The 22,398-nt window shown below is 45.0% G+C and overlaps 2 non-coding genes across 2 annotated transcripts; one reads left to right on the forward strand and one right to left on the reverse strand.

The window, feature by feature from the left end:
- Positions 1-28: 28 nt before the first annotated feature.
- On the reverse strand, positions 29-103 carry Trnat-ugu (transfer RNA threonine (anticodon UGU)). Its single transcript has one exon. It is a non-coding gene; the product is annotated as a tRNA-Thr (tRNA).
- Positions 104-435: 332 nt separating this feature from the next.
- Trnat-ugu (transfer RNA threonine (anticodon UGU)) lies at positions 436-510 on the forward strand. Its single transcript has one exon. It is a non-coding gene; the product is annotated as a tRNA-Thr (tRNA).
- The last annotated feature ends 21,888 nt before the right edge of the window (positions 511-22,398 follow it).

A 22,398-nucleotide genomic window follows, 5' to 3' on the forward strand; every position in this document is an offset into this window, starting at 1 on the left:
ATTTCATTGGGGACATGTTGAAAATGTGTGCCCCGACCGGGACTCGAACCCGGGATCTCCTGCTTACATGGCAGACGCTCTATCCATCTGAGCCACCGCGGGCACAGAGGATAGTGCGTCTACAGGGACTTATCCCTTGCACGCTCCCCGTGAGATCCACATTCCCAACATGTCCACACCACTACATTCGTAGTGCGCCTAATAGATGTTTGCCCATCATAATATGGCTTCCCGGCCATTGACCTTCTTGTGCGAACGCACACGCTATGCCCGAACTCGTACGGGACTTGGTGGATTAATCTGCCACGAGTAATGAGTATGATGGGCAAACATCTATTAGGCGCACTACGAATGTAGTGGTGTGGACATGTTGGGAATGTGGATCTCACGGGGAGCGTGCAAGGGATAAGTCCCTGTAGACGCACTATCCTCTGTGCCCGCGGTGGCTCAGATGGATAGAGCGTCTGCCATGTAAGCAGGAGATCCCGGGTTCGAGTCCCGGTCGGGGCACACATTTTCAACATGTCCCCAATGAAGTACATCAACGCCTGTTTGCAGCTAGGGTGTCCATTTAATTATCATTTCACATCTTACTTTCTAAATAGCGCTCATATAAGTCCAGTATGAATTGGCTTGCATTTAACGAGCTTGCAGATGTGCATCTTTGTAACTATGAGTGGTATCTTTTCTTTCAAACATGTCTGAAAGAACATAGACCATTTCTGTGTTTGATTCACAATCACCTGAACTTCTTTGGGGAGTGGCTTTGATTTGTAAGGGATAATAAAATGCCTAGGAAACTCTAATTTAGTGACACTGAATATACACTTCGAGGGTTTAATGATGATGCCAGTTTCACACAGATGCCTAAAGATGCCACCAAGATATGCAAAGCACCACATAAAAAAATCCAGGAGGCGCACCTCTGTACCTGATTTTCTAAATAAGTACTTCTGTACGTTGGTTCCTCTGATAATCCAAAGCAGCTGCCCTAAAGCTAGTTGTCTTCAATAATTGTGGTTTTACAGTGCTTATGAAACCGAAATATGAAAGTGCCCTGGCTATCTTTTATACTACTTGTTAAGTATGTTCTTGTTACACTTGATAGGCCATATGTTGTAATAAGAGCCCCTTCATATATGTAGTATCATATTCATAGGTGCTTCATACTAACAGCTCACAGTTATTTGTCCAAGAATATTTGAATGTCAGAGCTGTAATCCTAAGATAATCTGACCTGCAAGTATTTCCGAAGCCAGCTGTTGCTCACATTATATTTAGAATATCTACATGACAATGTTGCCAGTATAGTTTTGTGGATGATTCTGTAAGTGTAGTAACTAAGTTAGTATGTATTGTTACCTCAACAAGATAATTCATATGCATGCAGAAATAAGCTATAAATGCAGTAGTGTACAATATAATTGTATCGGCAATGAATGGTGTTCTTAGCTGGGGGGAGGGGGGGAAGGGGGAGGGAACGAGCCTCGACCCATAATTGAAACCTCGATCTCCTGCATATTAACCAAAATGCTATCCACTGCACCTACTGCACAGCACAGCTGCTATATTCTGACAGATCCAGTTATCGTACAAGTGATTACACTGTTGGCAGATTGCCAGTCTTTAACATCCACTTACTGCCCGAAATAAGTGCAGGACGAAATTTTGTGACAGGCATTTTTGTATTGCTAGTATGTGAGAAATTGGGCTTTGAAGCCCGAATGTGTGAATTTTTCTGCACAGCACATCTGCTATATTACGACAAGCCTAAAAGGTGTTCCAGATGCAACAAGGAAGGTCAACTACATTCCTAGCGCCTCCAGCATCAGATCACACAACTTCCACTATAGTCTATGATACCTCCACTAATGCCGAAGAGCCCCCCCCCCCCCCCACCCTCACCTCTCATGGCCCCTAGTGACTTACGTGGTGGCCATTACAGTGGATCATCTCCAAAACATTGCGGCTACATACTATAAATACAGAAATGGAATTACAATCGTTTCCATTGTACCCTCCCCGGTCCCATCAAAATTATTTGCAAAGCACGTTGACAGCCCCGCTGGTGATGTAAGATCCTAACGAAATGTAATGGACCTGAACATGGCAAGAATAATAGTTTGTTTTAATCGATTGGACCATTGGGGGAGGGTTAAAACAAAAAAGGTTTGGAATCTAGTAGATGCAGAGGTGCAAAACAATTCGCGTCCATGATGTGTAAAAGGTTTCTTTAAATACTGAGCAGTGAAACGATTGTATTTTCCTTTCTGTGTTCACAGTATGTAAATGCAATTGTTTTGCAGAAGACCTGCTGTAATCACTGTATGACGATTAAGACGCCAGATACCGTGCCATGCACACGACTTTTAGCAAAGCCTCGACACAGCATCGAACCCTCGACCTCCTGCATGCTAACCCAAAACGTATCAACTGCACAGCACATCTGCTATATACTGAAAGATGCAATTCCCGTACACTTCATTACAGTGTTGCCAGATTACCAATCTTTAATGTCCGCTTACTGCTCAAAATATGCACAGGACGAAATTTTGCGAGAGACATTTTGGTATTGCTAGTGTCTGCACTGTGAAGTTCGAGTCGGTATAATTATGGCTCAGCAGCCTCCTATCTGGAGGTGTGATGGTAAGTGTTGCTGGAGTTCAATATACACTCGACATACTCTGTTGAGGAACGGATAGGTCTTAAATTTGATCCACTTTTCTGCCACATGTTCTTGTACCTTGTTGTAGGGGCGGCGTGCTGCTACAACTGCTGCTGAGAGTTCTATGGGTAGTTCAAATATGCGTATAATCTGCAATCCCAATCCAGCGTGGTAAACCTTGACGTTGCCCACATTTCCGTCTGTGTGGCAGAGGCGGAGCCCTTCCTTCACACCTAGGAGGACCTTGTCAGTTATAATGTCGGTAATAAGTTTCATGTAGACTGTACAAATTGCGATCGAAAAGTAGACGCTGACGATGTCGGCAGCCGGGATCTTGGCCTCTTCCTTCACAAAACTCTCGACATCGAGTGTTTTTGGCCTGGGAAAGTCGCTTCTAAAAGAGAATTTCAGTGTTTATTTCCTTTATTGACTCGCTATGACGTTGTCCCGCTATCGCGTCATGTTAGTGTCGACCGGAACAAGTAAACAAGGCGAGCGTACTCGCACTGCTAGTGGACACATGCCGCACGTCTGCTCCGCTCGGTTGCTAAAGCCGGACTGCCGCTCGACCACCTGCCACGCTCTACTCCATGTACAGAATGACTGGTACCCTAGATACAGCATGTAAACACATAAACGTTAATAACTCAGACGTAGTTACATTTGACCCCATATTATATTAAAAAAATATTTTTAGACGATGTTTAGATGTATAGCATTGAAAATACGATTTTTCGTCATCAACTTTGATCTCTATTTTTTTCAAAAACTAGGGAGTGTACAGCAAAAAGCGGAAACACATACCTCTTTATTTTCAATATAGAATGTCTCTGAGAAACTTGATTAAAATCGGTTGCCCACCTTTCAGACCCTCCTCTTGAAAGCTGTCCACAGTGGTTCACTCGCATTCGTAATTTCTTGTTCACCTAATGCTGTATTACCCCTCTTTAATTTTTTTATTAACAGCTCTGCTCTCGCTTGACCACAAATCCAGCTTTTTCCACCTTATTTCACTAATTTTGAAAGCATGTAACACACTCATGTCTATAAAAACTGAATTTGTCATTATTAAGCAAGCATTTTGAAAACATTGTGTAAGAAAATGGTAAAAAAATCATATAATGATAACATAAATCATAGATATTTCAATTTCAATTCATGAGTTTTGTGCCAAAAATTAGATGACTGTTTTCCAAAGCCACCATATTCCTCAGACTTCTTTCTAGTAACATTTACTTGTTTCCAAAATTACAATCAGTGCTGAAACGACTCTCTTTCGATACCACTGACGTTATTTAGTTACATACTGACTTATTTATCTTGTCAAGCTTAGGACCCTCAAGCTATTTCTTTAACTAATCAGGCATTCTAGATATTTCACATAGAAGTTATTACGATACATGTAGCTGTAATGAGAAAGTTTTACATTCGTTTATGTAAAGAGAAAAACAATGAAAGATTACAGGCAAATGGACTCAAACTGAGGGAACTGGCAGGAATGAACGAGAGAGGAGGTTGGGGCAGGGAGTAAAAGAGAAATGTGACAGGGAACAGGTAATGAAGAGTGGGGCTGAGATTTTCAGATAAACCAAAAGAGAAACAAGTTTAACTGGGAGAACACACAGCCATTTGCTTTACTACCTCACGCAGAGCTTTTAATTTTTTGGGAAAAGTTATGATGCTGACGAAAGAAGGTGTTTCAGCGTTTTGTTAAATATAGCAGGGCATTGGATTATGCAGAATAAAGCGTAGCCCATTCCAGGGGCGGAAGGCAGAAACAGAAAAGGAATTTATTGTAGATGGACACAGGTAGGATGCTATATATGTGAGGCTTCGTGTTGTAATTGTTATGAGACGGCAGGTACTAAATCTCTGCTGAGAGGTACTATGTGGACTGAGGAGCGATGAAGTAGTAAGAATACTGTGGCCTCATAGTTGTTTACGACATACACACTGATCAGCCAGAACACTGTGATCACCTACCTAACAGCTGGTATGTCCACTTTTGACACACTTTGTTACATGGAAGCAGTAAGGCCTTGGAATGTCGCTGGAGAGAGTTGGCATCATATCTGCACACACAAGTAACCTAATTCCCGAGAATTCCGGGAGGGGAGCATTGAGCTTTGACAATACGTTCAATTACGTCCCAGATCTATTCCATCGAGTTCAGATCTGGCGAATTGGGGGCCAGTATATCAACTGGAACTCGCCACTGTGTTCATCGAACTACTCCACCACACTCCTGCCCCTGTGACATGGTGCATTATCTTGTTGAAAAATGCCACTGCCATCGGGTAACATTATCGCCATGAAGGGGTGCACGTGGTCTGCAGCCAATGTATGATTCTTCTTGGCCGTCATGGTGTCTTGCATGAGCTCTAATGGATCCATGGATGCTCACGTGAATGTTCCCCAGAGAATAAAGGAAGGGCTGCATACTTCTCTCTGTCACAGAGTACAGATATCAAGAGGCTGCTCCCCTGGAAGATCGCAGGTTTGTGCCCTCGCATCGACATGATGAAGAAGGTATCGGGATTCATCCGAACATGCAGTGCTCTGCCGCTGCGCCAACGTCCATTGCTGATGGTCACGTGCCCATTTCCGTAGTAGATGCCAATGTTGTGGTGTTTACGTTGACTCATGCATGGGTCGTCGGCTGGAGAGGCCCATCATTAGGGGTTTTCAGTGTGCTGTGTGTTCCGACACACTTGTACTCTCCCCAGCATTAACGTCTGATGTCAGCTCTGCCATAGTTCGCTTCCTGTCCTATTTTACCAGTCCGCCCAGCCTACAATGTACTTTATTAGTAATGAGGAGTGGCCGCCCAACCTCACGATGTCTGGATGTGGTTCCACCTTGGTTACGCCACATGTTGAAGACATTCACCACAGCTCTCCTCGAACAACCAAGTCGTGCAGTTTCCGAAATGCTCGCATCGAGCCTCTGCGCCATCACAATCTGCTAGATCACGCACTTTCCCCATTCTGCACATGCACGCTCACTGATACTACATACACCATGTGTGTATTGACTAGCTGTCATTCCTCCCCAGGTGACGCTGCTATTGCCTAGATGGATTTATATCAATAGTAGCTCGGTGGTCATAATGTTCTGGCTGACTGGTGTATCACATGATAAGTAACTTTAAGTCATGCTCTTTTATGCTCTGGTGTTTATGACGACTGGACAGACGTTTGCCACACAAGTTGAATATGTGCTCAGTGAGTTGAACAGTACACCTCAGGGCTTTGGATAAAGTGGATGGTATGCTAATTGGGTAGTAATGAGGTGTTTTTTTTTCTTTTTAGATAGCATAGTTGTGTGAAGATAACAGCGATTGGTTTACTTATAATCAATTATTCAAAATGAAAGTCAATCGCATTATTTATTTTGTCGCCAACCAGTTTCAACCCTCGATGTGGTCATCTTCAGGACAATTTACACCATTTGGTCGCTCGCTGGAGTCGTCACCCTGCCTGCGCACGGTTGGTAACTAGTTGTTCTGAAGATGACCCCATCGAGGGTTGAAACCGGTTGGCGACAAAATAAATAATGCGATTGGGACTGTCATTTTGAATAATTGAGACTGAGAAGGTGGTTTGTGAATTTCCTTCTCGGGAGGTTGTCAGACAATATTTCTTTTCCCTTCACGACAGAAAAAATTAAGACTGATGCTAAGATGTCTAATATTCATGAAGATAGTTCTGGTCATACCGTTGTTGCCTACTGCGACAAAAGAGACTGCCATTATGGATTTTTTGATGTATTTGTTTTACTGGTAGTGTATTTTAGGTGGAAAGAGTCAGGATTAGATATGTAATCTGAGGGTTCTCCCAGGCAATACTTGTTTGCAGCATGGGAGCTGACTGGTCCAGGAAAAAAACTCGTTTAGTTCATCACTGGAAACCTGAAAAGCTTTTTCTGATTTTGTCTTTCCGACATCCAAGGTACTGAGATGTTTCACACGTCCGTGGGGCTCGCATTGCTGCACATAATGAATGTGGATGCCTGATTTTAGCATTGTGACCGGATTGATTTGTCTTGTTTCATAGTATTCTTCGTAGCGCCAGGCAACGGAATTGACTTGAAACATTCGTGAGCAGCTACCTCGCTGTTCATCGCTTGACATTCTGCTGTCAGCTAAGGAACAAGAGTTTTCCTTATTCGTATAGTACGCAGAGAAGTGCGTTTGCACTAGAGAACCGTGAGCACATCTGTCAGTTTTGTTGTTGTTACGATTACGTCTACAAAGGTTCGATTCTCACCTGACGGAACAGGTCAAACATTCCGTAATGCCATTCAAACAGGAGCATTTACACAGCCCTTCAACGGAACAGGACGTCGACATCAAGGTTTCTAGAGAAGAAACGAGAATTTGATGTTGACGCTGATGAGGGTCGGCTGGTGGTAGTGGTGGTGGTGGTGATGGTGGTGGTGGTGAAGAGGGGTTAGATGGAGACGGTGACATGGACTGGTAACATCGGAAGTTAGCTTATTTTCGTCAAGCTCACTAGTTTTAGTAGTGGATCTCTTGATTTTGTTTCTTCTTATTCTTTGCGTTTTGCTATTCCTATTTTTTAGTTTGCTTCGTTTTCTTGGTACATTGAAAATGTTCCATAACGACTATGGTATTACCCATTCACTATTCTTTCGTGAGTAAGTCCAGATATCTGAGAGCAAAATGTGATTTTACAATATTTGGAAAGTGGAAGAACCTTCCCTGTGTATAAATAAGAACAGAAAATGATGAATCTGTTTTCATTAAATAACCTTTTTGGCAATGAAAAGTCAGCTCTGTTGAAGGGATAAATTTCATTAGTTTCTCACTTTTTTTTTTTTTTTTTTTTTTGATAAGGTTAGGTACACAAAGTGTGTGAGAAAAGTAATGAGACTGGCAAAACTGCGAGCGATGTGGCAACACTGCGTTCTTCTACTTGTGTAGACCGGTGTGTTCATCCCTTCCAGATGCTCAGTCCGAGTTTCAGCACTGTGCAGCCACCAAGTGATTTTTGAGAGCACCGTCAGTGAAGTTGTATTTTTGTTGTGTGTTACAAAAATGGAACAGCGGAATTTAGAGCAACGTCACGCCATCAAGTTTTGTGTTAAGCTTGGGGAATCGGTGAGCGTGACCTTTGAAGAATTGAAACAGGGCTATTGGGAAAATTTCTTATCAAGAGCACATGTTCTTCGCTGGCACAAATTATTTTTGGACGGCTGAGAACACATTGAAGATTAAACTCGGTCAAGATGACCTTCAGCTTCAAAGAGCGAAAAAAACGTCGAACGTGCGCGTGGTCTTTTTAGATCAGACCGACGTTTAACAATAACGATGTGTGTGATCTATTAAACATTTTTTCAGTACATCAAATTTTGATGGAAGATTAATGCAAAAGGTTTGTGCCAGAATGGTACGGAGCGAGGTGGTGCAGTGGTTAGCACACTGGACTCGCATTCGGGAGGACGACGGTTCAATCCTGCGTCCGGCCATCCTAATTCAGGTTTTCCGTGATTTCCCTAAATCGCACGAGGGTAATGCCGGCATGGTTCCTTTGAAAGGGCACGGCCGACCTCCTTCCCTGTCCGTCCCTAATCCGATGAGAGCGATGACCTTGCTGTCTAGTCTCCTCGTCCACAACAACCCAACCCAAAATGGCACCGAGAAACCTCATAACTGAGCAGAAGGACACACGATGAAAAGCGTGTGTTGAGGTTCTTAAGAGTATTACCTGTGACGGGAAATAGTTCAGTCGTGTGGTCATAGGTAATGGATTCGGATTGAGACAAAGCAGCAAAATGAGAAAAGGCACACTGAGACATCTCCACGACAAAAAATAGCAAGAATGAGCAAATCAAATGGTTCAAATGGCTCTGAGCATTATGGGACTTAACATCTGAGGTCATCAGTTCCCTAGAACTTAGAACTACTTAAACCTAACTAACATAAGGACATCACACACATCCATGCCCGAAGCAGGATTCGAACCTGCGACCGTAGCAGTCCCGCGGTTCCGGACTGCAGCGCCTAGAACCGCACGGCCACCGCGGCCGGCTGATCAAATCAAAGATCAAAGCAATACTGATTTGCTTATTTAACAGTAAGGGCTTCGTGCATGGAGTGTTTATTCCTTCTGGTCACACTGTCAGCCAAGTGTTTTACGAAGGTCTCCTTTAAAAGCTCAGGAAAAGGGGGAATCGTGTGAGGCTAGACATTGCAGATAGTTGATGCTGCATCGTGACAACGCCCCATGTCGTATGACCACTTCCATCATGGAATTTTTGGCCTCAAAAGGCATTACTGCAGTTCCACAGCCCCCCTGTATCGCTCATCTGATTCCTTGTGTCTTTTTTCTTTTCCCGAAATTGAAAAATGTCTTAAAATGGCGTCATTTCAGGGCTCTGGAGAACATTCAAAAGAATCTGAGTGACATGTTAAAGGCTCTATCAGCTGAAGCCTTTCAGCGTTGCTACCAAGACTGTTTGTAGTTGTGGAAGGAAGGTGTTTTGGAGAGGAAACTGTAGTTCGAAAAAAATAATAAAAACTTTGGTAGATAAAAAATCAGTCTCGTTACTTTTCGCACACACCACGTATAAGGTAAACAGTGACAGTTGCGTAAGCTAAATAGCTGAAGCGCTCGCAGGCGGAGCAGAGGCGGTAGCGGGCAGACAGGTATAGGTGCAGAGGCAGAGGTAGCGCGGAAGAGTTGTTTTTACGTACCGACGGCGAGCAGGCGGCAGATGTGGGGCAGCACCAGGTTGAGCGTGAGGCTGGCGACGCACCGCAGCGCCCCCAGCGCCACGAAGCAGAGCGACACGCTGGGCAGGCTCAGCACGCACGCCACGTACCACTGCGGGCAGCACACCGCCACACTCCTCACTGGCACAGTCTCTCCCAGCTCCTTACAGGCTAAATGTCACTGCAGCACTCACAGGGGGCAAAGCGGCAGAGTTCATTACACACCGTCCTCATTCCGTAGCCTCAAGTCTCTCTCTCTATGAACCTCGCAACTTGGGCTTAAGAAATGAAGACAAGAGTTGGGTAGTGTTGTTTTGGGGGGAGGAAACCAGACAGCTAGATTGAAAAATAGTTCAAATATCTCTAAGCACTATGGGACTTAACATCTGAGGTCATCAGTCGCCTAGACTTAGAACTACTTAAACCTAACTAACCTAAGGACATCACGCACATCCATGCCCGAGGCAGGATTCGAACCTGCGACCGTAGCAGCAGCGAGGTTCTGGACTGAAGCGCCTAGAACCACTTGGCTACAGCAGCCGGCAGACAGCGATATCATCGGTCTCATCGGATTAGGGAAGGACGGAGAAGGAAGTCAGCCGTGCCTTCTCAAAGAAACCATCCCAGCATTTGCCTTGAGCGATTTAGGGAAATCACCTAAATCAGGATGGCTGGACGTGCGAAAAGACAGAAAATAAATCATAAATTACCAATAAAGCTGTGAAATAATAGCAATCTGCGATGGGCTTTCAATAAGTAATGGAACACTTTTTTTTCTGTCCAGTTCCAAATGCAAAAATGCGGAACTGGTTGTGGGACTTTGTGGAACGTTCCTGCTTCAGCCCCTATAGTTCCACGAAGTTCCGATAGGTGGCTGCACTATATGGAACGTTCAAAATGGCGTCTGTAAGCAGAGATCTGGAGTGAACAAAAATACGGTGAGTCGTTAGGCGAGGTGTCTCTCATGATAGCGACAAGGTCGTGGAAACCTGTCTGATCCCCCCACGTGCTGGCCGGCTGCATACAGCTGTGCTACCCTCACGTCTGCGAGTTCGTCGCCACAGAAATATAAACCAACTTCTTCTTCGTGACAACACAAGGCCTCACACAAATCTTCAGACCTGAGAGGAGCTCATGAAACTTCACTGGACTGTTTTTCCTCATCCACCCTACAGTCTGGATCTCGCACCTTCTGACTTCCAATGACTGGACCAATGAAGGATGCACTCTGTGGAAAGCAGTAAGCGAACCATGGATAGGTTATCGATGCAGTGTCGACCAGTAGAGTGGTACTGTGCGGGCACATAGTCCATCCCGGTAAGGTGGCGTAAGGCCTTCACTTTGAATGGAATATAATATTGAAAAATGGGATTTTGCAGCGAAAAGACTGGGGGAAAATATTGTGTATTGCAATCCTGAATAAAACTAATCTTTTTTCAGAAAAAAAATGTGTTACATTACTTATTGGATGGCACTTGTATTTCAAAAAGTTGTTAAGTAGTGAGGAACCAAGAGCAAAATACAGGGTGTTTCAAAAATGACCGGTATATTTGAAACGGCAATACAAACTAAACGAGCAGCGATAGAAATACACCGTTTGTTGCAATATGCTTGGGACAACAGTACATTTTCAGGCAGACAAACTTTCGAAATTACAGTAGTTACAATTGTCAACAACAGATGGCGCTGCGGTCTGGGAAACTCTATAGTACGATATTTTCCACATATCCACCATGCGTAGCAATAATATGGCGTAGTCTCTGAATGAAATTACCCGAAACCTTTGACAACGTGTCTGGCGGAATGGCTTCACATGCAGATGAGATGTACTGCTTCAGCTGTTCAAGTGTCCCCACAGAAAGAAGTCACAGGGGTTCATGTCTGGCGAATAGGGAGGCCAATCCACGCCGCCTCCTGTATGCTTCGGATAGCCCAAAGCAATCACACGATCATCGAAATATTCATTCAGGAAATTAAAGACGTCGGCCGTGCGATGTGGCCGGGCACCATCCTGCATAAACCACGAGGTGTTCGCAGTGTCGTCTAAAGCAGTTTGTACCGCCACAAATTCACGAAGAATGTCCAGATAGCGTGATGCAGTAATCGTTTCGGATCTGAAAAATGGGCCAATGATTCCTTTGGAAGAAATGGCGGCCCAGACCAGTACTTTTTGAGGATGCAGGGACGATGGGACTGCAACATGGGGCTTTTCGGTTCCCCATATGCGCCAGTTCTGTTTATTGACGAAGCCGTCCAGGTAAAAATAAGCTTCGTCAGTAAACCAAATGCTGCCCACATGCATATCGCCGTCATCAATCCTGTGCACTATATCGTTAGCGAATGTCTCTCGTGCAGCAATGGTAGCGGCGCTGAGGGGTTGCCGCATTTGAATTTTGTATGGATAGAGGTGTAAACTCTGGCGTATGAGACGATACGTGGACGTTGGCGTCATTTGGACCGCAGCTGCAACACGGCGAACGGAAACCCGAGGCCGCTGTTGGATCACCTGCTGCACTAGCTGCGCGTTGCCCTCTGTGGTTGCCGTACGCGGTCACCCTACCTTTCCAGCACATTCATCCGTCACGTTCCCAGTCCGTTGAAATTTTTCAAACAGATCCTTTATTGTATCGCTTTTCGGTCCTTTGGTTACATTAAACCTCCGTTGAAAACTTCGTCTTGTTGCAACAACACTGTGTTCTAGGCGGTGGAATTCCAACACCAGAAAAATCATCTGTTCTAAGGAATAAACCATGTTGTCCACAGCACACTTGCACGTTGTGAACAGCACACGCTTACAGCAGAAAGACGACGTACAGAATGGCGCACCCACAGACTGCATTGTCGTCTATATCTTTCACATCACTTGCAGCGCCATCTGTTGTTGAAAATTGTAACTACTGTAATTTCGAAAGTTTGTCCGCCTGAAAATGTACTGTTGTCCCAAGCATATTGCAACAAACGGTGTATTTCTGTCGCTGACGTTTCAAATATACCGGTCATTTTTGAAACACCCTGTATCTAGAACCAAACACAAACTCGGAACACCCCAGCATGGCTGAAATCCACAATATCATTAAAGATTCCATGAATAATAATGCCCCTGGAGAAGATTCAGTAACTGCTGAAATATGGAAAACTGCAGGTGTTGCAACAGTCAAAAAGCTACATAGAGTCTTTGAAACAGTCAGGGAACCATAAGCTATACCACAAGATTGCAAAACAGCGTCAATTCACCCAGCCCTCAGAAAAGAGAATAAAACAGACGCCAGAAAAACTACAGAGGAATTTCCCTCCTTCGAGTGACTTAAAAAAAGGTTTCAGAAGCATTATAAAACAGGGTGGATAAAAAACTGGATCGACAGTTATGAGAATACCAAGGAGGGTTTAAAGAAGGATTATCCTGTGGGGGACAAGTTTTAAATCTGAAATTTATAATTGGGTATGGAAGAATGAGACCCAAAAGCAATTATGTAACATTTGTAGACTTCAAAAAAGTATATCATTCAACTGACTGGGAAGCATTATCCAACACCTTAAAAGGGTTTGGAGTTGACAAAAAGTCAGCGGGAATCATAAAAGATACACTAACAAATACAAAATTCAAAATTAAAGTTTCAGTTGAGATCAGAACTGGTGTAAGACAACAAGACAGAGTCTTCACAATGTTGTTCAGCTGTGTTCTAGAAAAAATAACCAGAGAACAGAGGAAAACAACACAAGAAGAAGATATTTAAAAAATCAGTATAAAGAGAAAATGGAATAATCTGAGTATTGATTGCTTGGCTTTTGCAGACGATATTGTCATCTCAGTTGAATGTATAGAAGATGCAACAGTGCAGATAAATCTCCTAAAATAAAACCTTCAAAGGCAGGCCTATGAATGCGTTTTGAAAAGAAACAGAGTGTATGACAGATACGAAGAAGGCATCGAAATACATGCAAACTGACTGTTAAAGAATAGTAAAAGGCAACAAAATTTAAATGTTTAGGGGAAATAATATAGCCAAATGCTTTGGACAAGGAATCTAACTTAGCAAGGTCAAGGAAAATGGAAATGGCTTTTCAATTAACAAAGAACATGTGGATAACAAGAAATCTATGTCGTTAAGTTCAACTAAATGATTATTTGAAACAAAAAACAAAGAAAGGAAAATAATCAAGAATATTACAATGGGAAATGGAAATTAAGTAATAATAAACAAGTTTATAAAAAGACAGAACCAATATTGGAAACAATAGGGAAGAGAAGACTTGTATTCTATGGACACCTAAGAAGGATAGAAGAAAAACGGATAACAAGCAGAATCTGTGACTTTTTTGAAAGAAACACAAAAACATCAATGACGTGGATCAAAGAAGTTACAGCTGACCTTAGGGAAACAGAAATAGCGGAGGAAGAAATAGGTGAAAAACGAAAGTCCAGTGCAAAAGTAAAAAGTTTCAAGGACTTCCACGAGAAAGCAAACACAAATATCCTTGCAGATTGTGGGTATCGCACTGAATTCATCTTGAGAAACCCTTTTCATCGTCATTTGATGTCTTTGATTCCCACGTCAGTGAGCGTTTCCGCATGCAGATCCAGAAACAAAGTTCACTAATTAAAAAACGGCTAGTCACAAACATGGACGAAAATCTGAACTAAACGCTACTTATTGGAACTCAATAACAAGCAAGTGTCGGAACGACAGCAGCGTTGACGACAGGTTATAACAGAGTGCTGTCATCATTGACAACTTAACAATGGCAAAACGATCGAATGTTTCTGCTCAGAAGCGCATGAACCAGATATCATCCACGGTTTTCATTCGGTTGCTCCTACTAGAGTTGCCAGAAACTGGAAAGTACAAACAAAATGAATGACGATTTGTTATTTGTTTATAATAATGTTTTCAGAACTAAAATACACATATATATTACAGAAAAAATTAGATAGCTCTTCCACATATTTAATGGAGTGCACTAAATGTTAATACTACAGAAATACACATCTAAAGAATGCAAAAAATTCATATTTATCATTTTCAAGGGCTAGTCAGTCAGACTGACATCGGACACAGGTGTGGGAAGGTTGGTGTCTGTAGATGGATGCTGACTGGAGATGGAGATGGGGAGAGATGCCACACCATCTGGTGCCAGTGCGTTGGTGCACAGTGCATCAGCAGTGGGAGGATGATCATCCTGTGCACACGCCTAAAGGGCTACAGCGCTGTCTCTTTTGTTTCCTCAGACTGTTGCTTCCTAACATGTTGTTTCATGTTGGCTGGTGAATGTTTGTTGTACAACATGCAGCCAAATGGTAGAAAAGTGGAGGTCAGTTCAACTCCATGGTCAACAGTCATGGTGTAAGGACAGACAGCTTGCATCTGTTGACAGCCATCGTCCATTGGTAACACCTCCAGCAGCAGGAAAAACAGGCAAAATGCCCATTGTGTATCCGACGAGAGTTGCCGCTGGTGTCGAGTGATTCAAAGAGGTTGCAGCAGGCAGCCCCATCACAGTTGTGTAATACACAGGCAACACGCTGGGCACTGCAGAAGGATCAACATCTCTGATCAGCGTCTGAACCAGTTTATGTTGGAGACATTCAGATGGGATGTGCATGACCTTCCTGATCACAACCTGAACAAGTGCATGGATGGCGATCTTACATGATGACAGTACTGCAGCCAGCAATGACCACGTAAGAAGGCACATGTTTCCTCAGTTCAATTTTTATCTGACGGACGCCACTGAGAACAAGTCTTCCACATTTCAGCAATGTGACTGATGTCGTTGCTGTAAGGTGTGAAGGTGGGCACCACACCATCCTATGGCACCTCCAATGGGAATTTGAAAATCCTCAGTGTACAGAGGCCAAAATCAGCATGGTCAACCACGGCAGCCCCTACACTATGTGATCAAAAGTATCTGGAAACCTGACTGAAATGACTTACAAGTTCGTGACGCCCTCCATCGGTAATGCTGGAATTCTATATGGTGTTGGCCCACCCTTAGCCTTGATGACAGCTTCCACTCTCACAGGCGTACGTTCAATCAGGTGCTGGAAGGTTTCTTAGGGAATGGCAGCACATTCTTCACGCAGTACTGCACTGAGAAGAGGTATCGATGTCAGTCGATGAGGCTGGGTACGAAGTCCGCGTTCCAAATCATCCCAACGGTGTTCTATAGGATTCAGGTCAGGACTCTGTGCAGGCCAGTCCTTTACAGGGATGTTACTGTCGTGTAACAACTCCGCCACAGGCCGTGCATTATGAACAGGTGCAGTCGCCATCCCCGAATTGCTCTTCAACAGTGGGAATCAAGAAGGTGTTTAAAACATCAATGTAGGCCTGTGCTGTGATAGTGCCACGCAAAACAAGGAGTGCAAGCCACCTCCATGAAAAACACGACCACACCATATCACCACCGCCTCCGAATTTTACTCTTGGCACTACATACGCTGGCAGATGACGTTCACTGGGCATTCGCCATACCCACACCCTGCCATCGGATCGCCACATTGTGTACCGTGATTCGTCACTTCACACAACGTTTTTCCATTGTTCAATCATCCAATATTTACGCACCTTACCCCAAGTGAGGCGTCGTTTGGCATTACCAGCGTGATGTGTGGCTTATGAGCAGACACTCGACCATGAAATCCAAGTTTTCTCACCTCCCGCCTTAGTACTTGCAGTGGATCCTGATGCAGTTTGGAATTCCTGTGTGATGATCTGGATAGATATCTGCATATTACATCAATTTTAATGAGGAATCGCATGCCGAAGTCCGGCACTCTTCAACGGTCGTCGGTCCCTGTCAGTCAACAGACGAGGTCGGCATGTACGCTTTTGTGCTGTTTGTGTCCCTTCACGTTTCCACTGAATTGTCACATCGGAAACAGTGGACCTAGGGATGTCCAGGAATAAGGAAATCTCGCGTACAGACGTATGACATAAGTGACACCCAATCACCTGGCCACGTTCGAAGTCCGCGAGTTCCGCGGAGAGCCCCATTCTGCTCTCTCACGATGTCTAATGACTACTGAGGTCGCTGATATAGAGTACCTGGCAGCAGGTGGCAGTACAATACACCTAATATGAGAAACGTGTGTTTTGGGGGTGTCCAGACACTTTTGATCACTATTGTATATGGCCGTCTTCGGAGTGCTTCGTTCACCAGTTTTATGTACAAAGTGATACTAGGGATGGAAAATTGAATTCCTAGAATATCTTGAGGCGGGAGATGCATTTCGTCCTGTACAAAGCGTTCTACTCCATACAATTTTCGTCGTTAACGATCCAATAGAAAAGTTTATTTAATTGCGGCTTGGCGAGAGGAAGGCGCCAGGACGGTCGACGAATTTAGACAGAAAGACTAGCTGCTACGCTGAAGTAAACAAACGCGCGCTCGCTCACAAGCAGCATGACACGCGAGACGTAAATGAGGCCTGCTCACCTCACGACTGCTGAAGGTAGTCTGGTTTCGAACCGTATGTCCACGGTAGACGTGGGTTTGATGTCCCAGCAGTGAGCCATGACGGCTTCTACGGTAGTGCGGGGTGTTACACATTTCTCTGCATGATGTGACAGAGTTGCCAGCTCCGCCCTTTCATAGAAGTGTTTCTAAATTTACCCGAACTGATTTCGCTGTATTTATTCCATTAAAAATATAATTGAGAGAGACTTAAATAGGGCGAAAAAACGGAAGAGCACGTTACGAACGAAGTGTCTGGCAACCCTAGCTTCCACGCACTTATTTTACTCGAGCGAGGGAACTGATGAATAATTCGGTCGTAAAATCACAAGTGACTGTATCGATTGTGTTCATTTAGTGGTCACCGTCTCTATACTCTGTTCATCATAACAATAAAACTGGTGTAAACAAACACAAGCGCGATGAATGATCAGTGGCCGCAGCACAGGCACACTGGTGTTGTTACGCTCTTGGAAGTAGCTCCTAGTTACGTATTTGATATATTATTACTAAGTTACGTTAAATAAAACTTTGCGATATTCCAATATATTATCAGCCATCAAAGTTTTTCTTAATCACTCTTTAGCTATGTAGTTTTAATTTCAAAAATAATATACAATCACAATCTCTGCAGTGTTGTGCTCTGATTCTCCGCTGTTAATACTCAGTATGAGAATGGCTAAGGCTGCATCCTGTTCCGTAGTGAAACACGAGCGTGGAACACGGTTAAAAAGTGCCAGGAAATAGGTTGTTCTTAATGTTTTTCATAAATTTACAGAAAAAATTGGCTCTGAAGTTTTCTGAGGGACTGCATTTGATACAGTTGAGACACGCGTACACGCGGAACTGGTAGCGTAGTAGATTGATAACCTAGTGCATCGCTGTTTCAGGTCTCACCTCAGTCATTATTTTTTCGTTCACTCTGAAAAACAGAGAGCTAGTAACTGTAAAAGTCATCATCTTTTTATGAATAATGTACGTCTTCTTGTTTCTAATTACATATTGCACGCGACATTCTTGTTCTCATTTCTAATATAAATTCTTAATTATCAATATTTTATGAACGATTATTGATATAGGTTACTTAAATTAAGAAAACATAAGTTTAATATTGTAGGGCAAAAATCAAAAACCAGATACTCTTAATTTGGACTGTGCCGATTGTTTTATATTTCACATGTAATCTCATATGAACCAGAGTTTCTACGACATTTATATGTCGTAGAAACATGAAGAACAATCATCGAGCACATCGTACAAATACTGCATTTTTACATTTGCCACTGCACCATTACAAAATGAACCCAACAGAATTGATCTGGAGCTAATTTAAGGGATTTGGCCCAAGAAATAACAAGACCTTTAAGCTGTCGGACGTACTGGAACTAACACATGCAGCTTTTTCACCTGTCACTGCCGAACGCTTTATAAAACGACACCTCTTAAAAGAAGACGAAAAAATGCGGCGCCTGAGTGGCTTCGGGGATTCTGTTGTTGATCGACCCGTTATGAACGTAACATATGACAGTTCCACAACTGAAATGTATTTCTCGGATTCGAATTAGGCAGGAGGTAGGAGATTACCAGACGACTGACTGTAATTGATACCTTTAGTGGCTTCAGTATTCAAGAATACGGTGAGATCTCTGCAGTATACTTTTGCACCACACATAGCTCGCTCAGAAAAACTGCCCTATGATTAAGTTAGGACTTTTAATCACTCTTGTTTATAATTAGAATACTGTTAGGTGAGAACGAGAGCATATTTTCCGTCTGGTCGACTAAGAAGCGTGCGGTAGTGCTGGAGTTTTGCCGAATATTATTTCATTCTCCTCAAAAATTAAATGACATCAGAAGCTATATTGCCTCTCTGCTCGTCCCTTTTCGTCTGATCAGCAACTGCTCACGTCATTGCAGGTTAGTTGGACCAGCTGGCTGGCCAGTGCTGTCCAAGTTTAATGCGCCGGTAAGGCTGTTGTCGCTCATTATAGTTCAATCTGCACTGGAGCGTCAAAGAAACTGGTAAAGGTATGCGTATTCAGATACAGAGATACGTAAACAGGCAGAATACGGCGCTGCGGTCGGCTACGCCTGTACGAGACAAGTGTCTGGCGCAGTTGTTAGATCGGTTACTGCTGCTGCAACGGCGATTTAAGTGAGTCTGAACGTGGTGTTACAGTCGGCGCACAAGCGATGGGACACAGCATCTCCGAGGCAGCGATGCAGTGGGGATTTTCCCGTACGACCATTTCACGAATGTACCGTGAATAGCAGGAATCCAGTGAAACATTAAATCTCCAACATCGCTGCGTCCAGAAAAAGATCCTGCAAGAACGGGACCAACGACGACTGAAGAAACGTCACGGAAGTGCAACGCTTCTGCAGATTGCTGCAGATTTCAATGCTGCGCCATCAACAATTGTCATCGTGCGAACCATTCAACGAAACATCATCGATATCGGCTTTTCGGATCCGAAGGCCCAATCATGCACGGTTGATGGCTGCACTACACAAAGCTTTACGAATCGCCTGGGGCTGTGAACTCCGACATGGGACTGTTGATGACTGGAAGCATGTTGCCTGATCGGACGTTTCTAGTTTCAAATTGTATTGAGAGGATGGACGTGTACGGGTATGGAAACAACCTCATGAATCCATGGTCGCTGCATGTTCAAATGGTTCAAATGGCTCTGAGCACTATGGGACTTAACATCTATGGTCATCAGTCCCCTAGAACTTAGAACTACTTAAACCTAACTAACCTAAGGACAGCACAGAACACCCAGTCATAACGAGGCAGAGAAAATCTCGCTGCATGTCAGCAGGGTACTGTTCAAGTTGATGGAGGCTCCGGAATGGTGTGCATTTGGAGTGATATGCGACCCCTGATACGTCTACATACGACTCTGACAGGTGACACTTTCGCTGGCCACCAATATCCCCAGACATGAACATTATTGAGCATATCTAGGACGCCTTGCAACGTGCTATTCAGAAGGGATGTCCACCCCCTCGTATTATTACGGATTTATGGACAGCCCTGCAGGATTCGTGGCATCAATTCGCTCCAGCACTACTTGAGACATTAGTCAAGTCCGTGGAACGTCGTGTTGCGGCACTTCTGCGTGCTTACGGGGACCTGCGCGATACTAGACAAGTGGGCCAGTTTCTCTGGCTCTTCAGTGTACGTGTGAATAACACAGCACCAAACGTGTCTTCGTACTTGACTGTACTGGACACGGTTTGGCTTCCGTTCCGCGTGAAGCGAGATTCGAGAAACGCGGAAGAATGCGTGACGTAATGTTGACATCAGGTTTACTCTTACGATGAACAGAGTGCTGGTGAAGACGAAGTGTGCGCCAGCGCCGTACCCTGGAGAAGTCGGCCATCATGAAGGCCTGCCCCAGCCCGACGAAGAGGGCGAGTGGCGGAGCGGCGAAGGCGCGCGCCACGCGGGCGGGCAGGCGGCCGTCGGCGGCGGCGGCGGCGGGGGCGGCGGGGGCGGGCGCGGGGGGCGGCCGGGGGCGGCTGGGCGGCGGCGGCGGCGCGGGCAGGCGGTCCAGGCAGGCGGCGGAGAGCGCGGCGCCGGCCACGGCCAGACCCAGCAGCACGGCCGCCAGCAGCGGGCCCGCGCGGCAGCCCAGCTCTTCGGCGCCCGACGACGCCGGCGCCGGCGTCTCCGAAACGTCGCCCGCAGCGGCAGCGGCGTCGGCGTCCGAGGCCGGCGGGCAGGCAGAGGCGCCGCACACCGCGCCCGGCATCGGCGACACTGCCGGCATCCGCACTGTGCTCAGAACTACAGTGGAACGCCGTCTGAAGCACGTGGCGCTGCACCCAACGCCTCGTAGAGCGAGACTATAAATTATTCGCTCCCGTACAAGCCACGTGCAGTAAGTGGGTGAGTTTTCTTCTAGTTTAAGGGTGACAGCAAATTTTGGTTCCTATATCTATAGCGAAGGAGTGGACCGATGACCACATCAAAAAAGTTATCTGATACACAACAAATTTCCCACACGAACACGGATGTAAGGAAATAGGGCGTACAAGGAGGTAATTAAAGCGTTTGTGGACAGTATTCCACCTGTGGACCAAAGTGTAATGAAATCTGTGCAAGGCTGGGGAGAAGGACAGTTGTTGGATCTGGCTTGCGACAACATTGTACACGTGGTCGAGTGGTCTGGTCTTACGAGTGACCATCCAGGGCTGACTTCAATTGATTCAACAAGAGATCAAATGAAAAGAATATACACTGACAAGTGAGAGCCTCATGACCATTGCCCATCGTAACACTGCATGCTGCCCGGTAGCATTGCGAGGACGTGACGCGGTAACAAAAGTATGTAAGTGGAGCAGACAAACGGGGGATCACCCCAGCGAAAATATGGGCTCCATATGGGGCAAACCATTGAGATAAACGACTTTCACAAAGGGCAGGTTACTATTATGCAAAGCTGGTGAACGAGTATCTCGAAAACAGCGAAGCTGGTCGAATGTTCCCGTGCTACTGTCATCTACAGAAAGAAGTAGGAGGACAATGAAACTACCACTAGACGCTAAATAGTTAGACGTTCGCGACTCTTCACAGAAATTAGGATTCAGAGGCTTGTCTGCTCTGTAAAGTTAGATAGATGGTGATCTGCGGCATCTCTGCCACAAGAGGGAGGAAGGAAGGTTTAACGGCCCATCGACATCGAGATCATTAGAGACGGAGCACAAGCTCGGATTTTGTCAGGGACAGGGAAGGAAATCGGCCGTGCCCTATCAAGGCAACCGTCCCGGAATTTGCCTGGAGCCATTTAGGGAAGTCACGGAAAACCGAAATCTGGATGGCCGGATGCGGGTTTGAAATATCGTCGTCCCGAAAGCATGTCCAGTGTGCTACTGTGCCATCTCGCTAGGTCCGGAGTAGGACTATGCTGATGTACGCAAAAGTGATTTCGGAGTACACCATCGTACATAGCTGAACACGGTGCTCCGCAGCAGACCTCTGTGTTCACATGTTGACCCAACAAGTCAACAACATTGTCAATTACGTGACCGTCGCGATTCGACAGTAGGTCGATGGCAACGTGGCGGCTCTTCGGGTGAATCACATTTTTGGTACACTTGGTCGACGGCTATCTCCACAAACGCTGTCATCGAGGTGAACGGCGGCCAGAAACATGCAGTGCATCAGGGACTCAGGCTGGTGGGAGCAGCATTATGTTATGGGAGACATTCTCTTGCGCTTGTATGGGACCTGTGGTATTAACTGAAGACACGTTGACAGCTGTGGATCACCAGCATCCCTTCATGCTTGATGTCTTCCCCGATGGCGGTGTCATCTTTCAGCAGTATGGCGGTGTCATCTTTCAGCGCTATAACTGTCCGTCTCTCAGTGCCAGAACCGTGCTACAGTGGTTTGAGGATCATTCTAGTAAACTCACATAGATGTCTCAGCGACCGAATTCGCCTGATGTAAATCCTACCGTACACATATGGACAACTATCGGACACCATCACCGCGTATGCAGATCAGCGGCCCGTTATTTAGGCGAATTGC

Source organism: Schistocerca nitens, chromosome 9 (genome assembly GCF_023898315.1).
Source record: "Schistocerca nitens isolate TAMUIC-IGC-003100 chromosome 9, iqSchNite1.1, whole genome shotgun sequence".
NCBI lineage: Eukaryota > Metazoa > Arthropoda > Insecta > Orthoptera > Acrididae > Schistocerca > Schistocerca nitens.